The sequence below is a fragment of the Varroa jacobsoni genome, unplaced genomic scaffold (assembly GCF_002532875.2).
Source record: "Varroa jacobsoni isolate VJ856 unplaced genomic scaffold, vjacob_1.0 scaffold_14, whole genome shotgun sequence".
NCBI classification, from domain to species: domain Eukaryota; kingdom Metazoa; phylum Arthropoda; class Arachnida; order Mesostigmata; family Varroidae; genus Varroa; species Varroa jacobsoni.
The window spans coordinates 21,442-26,697 of NW_019212916.1; the positions used below are offsets into that span (position 1 = coordinate 21,442).

General features: G+C 42.0%; 1 long non-coding RNA gene across 2 annotated transcripts in view; it reads left to right on the plus strand.

The window, feature by feature from the left end:
- LOC111267768 (uncharacterized) overlaps positions 1–4,659 on the plus strand; it is a 10,536-nt gene extending 5,877 nt beyond the window's left edge. The window contains exons 3-5 of one of the 2 annotated variants that reach the window (XR_015314159.1): positions 360–429; positions 942–1,004; positions 1,216–4,659. This is a non-coding gene — a long non-coding RNA (uncharacterized LOC111267768). Of the gene's footprint in view, positions 1–359; positions 430–941 lie in introns of both variants that reach the window. The other variant, XR_002684824.2, reaches the window with a different exon arrangement.
- The last annotated feature ends 597 nt before the right edge of the window (positions 4,660–5,256 follow it).

The following is a 5,256-nucleotide window of genomic DNA, read 5'->3' on the forward strand; positions in this document are numbered from 1 at the left end:
AAAAAAAAAAAAAAAAACGAAACAAAGATAAAATCAAACGATATCACAACAGCGACCATGATAGGGGTCACGAGAATATAATAATATAATCGTGGTCATAGTCGTGGTAGAAAGATAAATCAAAACAATGAAGTCGAGGAAATTTTCAATAAACACAGAACGACCTCAACAACTATATACAGTAATATAGAGTGTCCTATTAGTGGCAGGAACAACGAGCACAGCGCCTGCATGTGTTTGTTAGCTATTCGTTAAGATCTCAATACAATTGCGCATTGAAGCATTGACAGAGGCTCATGCGTTGACGATACGCTTTAACGGAAGTTTTTAATCACGGACAAACGTCATTGTCTTTACAGGTTGTTACCATCATAAACGGGAATAGCCGAACTAAGGCTCAATGAGAAGAGCAGGCGTAAATGTTTGAGGGTAAACGACATTTTTTTTTTCAATATCAAGAACGTTCTATATAATAGCAGAACCTAGCAAGCGGTCATTGATAGCTAGCTCCGAATTAGTGATCGTCTTTTGTGTCGCTTTTATCGAAAAATGGGGTACATTTTCCATGTAGTTCTTCAATTGTTTCCACCTCATAGACAATCTCTCTTCCGTATAAAATAATATAGTTGTGAAGCATAAATATCTGCACTAACATGTCATAATATTTGGCAGTGTTTGTCATAACGATCATTTTCTTCGCCTCATAAATACGTATGTTCATTCAGCGAACAAAGACCAACATGGAGGACATCAGTGCTTCGGCTGCTGACTGCATCCCATATGGACAACTACAGACTAAACAACCTCCTTCTCACGAGCCTCATTTTATTTTACCTAACGATATGTAGATAGCTTCGACGCTGCTACGACAGCAGAAAGGCATAAATGTTGAAACTGAAGATATAGTAATAGAATTCTAAATTTGTCTATTCTTTCTGCAGATATAAGCATGCGCACGGTTACCCAAGTAAATGAATAAACGAACGCTCTCAACATCAGTTGAGGTGAGCTGAGGTTTTTATTATTATATCGTCTTGAAACTAGCGCCATTGCCATTCAATGTTCATTGTTATCAATGATAAGTAATAGCAGTACTTATAGTGGTTGTAATAGATATCAACTCCTGATTGCAACAAACAACAGAATAGATATTAAATGCCGTCACCATCAGCAGGGTCATCGATGCAACTATTAGACTCATACTTGCGCCTATAGTATATATTCTTCCAGCAAATCTAGCCCGCAATAAGCCGCGCCATTGGACTATACCGAGTACTTCATGTGTGAACTTCAGCGTGAGCTTCAGAAGATCGACGGCAGCGGTAGCAGGAGACGCAAAACGAGGGAAAGCAGGCGAACGAAACAGAAAAACGGGAACGCAATAGAATTTATTCCCATAGGAAAGCGTAAACTGGAGTGGAGAAGTTAGTGTGTATGCGGACGAGCACGAGGAGCCAGACCCAACCTGGTGGCCACTATTCCTGTGCTGGGCTGGGCTGGGCCCAGCTGAGCTGAGCTGGGCTGGGCGATCAAAGCAAAGTCTCTAGCCAATATTGCTGTGAGCGGCGCCGTCAATATCTAGTGGCCAACTTGTCGGCTAGGCCTCTCCTTTTCTCCATTCATCGTCCGCCTTGTGCAATTTTCTCCTTTTCGTCAAAATTTTGCTTTTCTCCATTTTTTTTTCTGTCAGAATATTTAGTACTTTACGCCAAATATTTCTGATTCAATGAAAAGCCAACGACATGAAACCGAATCCATTTAGGGTTTGGTGAAACGAGGAGACGCCGCGAAGGAACAAGCGACGATGATTATGACGGCAGAACAACAACAACAGCGACGATGTGTGCGAGCAGCGAGACATAGGAAATGAGAGACGTCAAGACGCTGATCGCAGCTCAAAGCTGAAGGGCAGAGATGCGCGTACACGCGGCCGCAGCTTCAAGGGTAGCAACGGTAGCAACGGGAAAGCCAGCGGCGACGGCGGTGGCAGCAGCAGCTGCTGCGGCGGTCGAGCAAGCGCGTTGTTTAGGCATTCCCCTACTGGAAAACTTACACAGCCCGACAGCTTACATGGCTAAGGCTCGTGCTGAAGCAGGAACCCAGCCCCGACAGCCGCCGATGGACGGAGAGGGCAAGACAACGAAAAGAACATTTTAAAAACTAGCAATCAGCGCCATCATCACCATCATCATCATCATCATTTTCGCTGACGACGTCAGAGGTAACAACATCATGATTCATATTCCTCATATTATGATTATGATTATATTGTGGTATTATGGTTTCGTTCGACCGAACCGACGATAAACGAGCAAGCCCAGCTTTGTTAGCGGCGGCGGCGGCGACGACGGTGGTGGTGGCAGCGGCAGGAGCAGAAATCACGGCGGCCTGCACCAACGGCAATTCGTGGTGCTAGCTCTAAGAACAACAAGAGCAGCGGCAGATTTGGCTACGGTGAACAAACGAGCGCTAATAAAAATTTGGCTTAACTGCACCTACTACAATTGCTAAGGTCAATCTCTCGTCGAGGACTCAGACGGGTTGGCCGAGGCTTACCGGTCATCGCCGGCGTTAGTCCTTCCATCCATACGTCCATAGCGAAACCTGCGACGACGAAACTCTACGACAGACAATATGGATATTTCAGTACTGAAAGATATGGGAAATGAGAAAACGGACTAAAGACAAGGAGAAATAAAGAATCTTACACACAGACACGATTCCTTTAGCGCTGCAACTACCGTACGATAGATGGGCGATGCTATTGTAATTGCTGCGGCCGTCTCCGTTACTGAACCACTGCTTTGCCGACCACTTCCATCAGATCTGATCCGAAGACAAGTTTGAGGCAATAGGAGCATTGTAGTAGTTGATTATAATGCTAGTGATACGTAATGGAAATATGGTGAGGGGTAGAAGGAAGGCCGTAGGTCAAGCATTTGGCTTTATGGCGATTTGTCTCAATGTGCAGCTAAAAGCAGATATGTCCACACACGCACAACTATACATAAACAATGACGCGTCTATCGGGTACAGAGAATCACCGGACTCGTGGCTGAAAACGACTGTCTTTAGTAAGGTTAGAAGATGGTAACCAACCATTCGGATATATAGGCATGCATTGATTTGTGCTGACTAGTGCAGCTAACAGGTTTATTTATATTCTGGTGGAACTTGCAGCGGAATTGGACAAAGCCTTTATTGACCACTTGACACACAAATAGAACATACTCCATCTAGCAATATATAACCAGTCGTCTCAAGGTGCTAGAAGTTAGTGTTATCATGATCATGGAGGAAGTTGATCATAATCTTTGATCGAGAACAATTATCACCATTTTAGAAAACCGTGTGCTTCTTTGCGGCTAAAAAATTAAATAGGCAATCTTATTTTTCAACCAATAGTAGAATCTCAAAACATTTCGGTCTATACTGTTATTGCTGCGAATTATAATTAAATATTGACCAAATAGCAAAAGTATTGAGAAACCTAAAAGCCCGAACTTTGAAGAAAAAAAGTAGGACACCATTTACTTGCTTGAAGAAAATAGCTCTTTTAAAAAAAATGTGGGTTTTGGGTTCCTTTCCCATAAATGTTTCAAGCTTTGCGTCCGCTCTTAAGCCGTTAGGCGTGGCCTCAAAGGGCTACCCTCCCTCCTCCCACCCCACCCCCGGGCACGAAACAAAGTGTGTCTATATATATATATATATATATATCGGATTCGAACCTAAACCGCCACGTGTTTCTGAGATCGGTAGGAAAAGACAATACCGTCAAACAAAGTCTTTCTGACAAAGAAAAACTTCGACTTGGTATCAAGTGCTATAACACCCACGCAAGATAACTCATCGGAAGATTTCACCAAATGAGTTGGGGGCAATCTAATTTTTTCTATTTTCCTTCACACAAAATGTCCGCTTACCAAATGAATTCAAAGAATCAATTCGTCCCTATAATCACCCTATGTAGGGTAAAATTAGACATATCACTCATGAAAATATGGCAAGCCATTGTTTAAACAGCATACATTTCTTAATACAACTGGCTAATTGAACAATGACTGAGCAAGTGGGTGCTTAAATCTGGTAGTAGCATTTTTCGAATGAGGTTTCTGGCTGGGATCCAATGGCGTAGGACACATCTAAGCTCTACCTTTATATAAAAGGGAAAATCTCTATGATTAGGCTTCAAACGCGAACAGTTTTGCTGAGTTATGCAGGAGCTGGCAAATTAACGATGAAGTACTGAAATAAACAAAAACATAGAAGCGGCGAAGCCAATAAAAATAAGGGAACTACGTAGATCAATCGTTACGTTTGACACGATGCTTCTATGAAACTATGAATTTTAAGGATTGCTCGTTTTATGAAGGTTCATTCATTTTCGTGAAAGATAATTTTCAAGTTTTACAGGGAGAGAAGTTTTCTCGTAGAGCACTGAGAGTATTGTTGACAATCTACGTGTACGTCGTTAAATGTTTTATTGCTATACTTTGAAGCTATATTTTAGGATTATTATTACCATTATGATTTAAAGGAGTAAGACAAAGCTAACATTTCCTGAGACAAATCAATGAAATGATTCATGCCAAAGAGGTATGACGCCGGCAACGGCAGATTGCATCTTACTAGAATAACATGCGAAATTTGTGATAGATACGACATCTGTACTTACTGGGAATTAACATATGATGGCTGTTGTGTTTATGCAATTGAAAGATCAGTATTTTCACCGAGAGAAATTATCGCATATTAGACAAGATACCTACTGAAATAATAGTTCCCATAGAAATACATGTTATGGTTAGAAAGCTCGTTTCCAATTGGTTCGCCGCAAAAACCTCTAATGCCAGGACGTGCACATTTTCTTTAATAGAGAGTCTCACGTAATCGATCATCACCGGTTCGTTATCTGTTCATCTTTAGCTAAAAAAACTAATTGCATATCCGCCGTACTCAGCCATGTTCCAGTTAGCCGATTTACTCTCGATGCGCATCAGTGTTGATCTACGTCGCTCACGTCCTCCTCTCTCTCGCACATTTTCTCCGTCATCGTCAACGTCACGCTGCAGGAATCGTCATCTTTGCCTTGCCCATTTTCATCGGTTGCCCTACTCCTTTTTTCTTTTTGTCCCTCAGATCATGTGCGATTAGCCTCGGACGACAAACAGCCCGAATTCTACTGTGCAATATATAGATGTACATATAGGCTGTTCAGTCTTGCTTTGGTAGTTCGTTACGTTAATCTGATGTGGT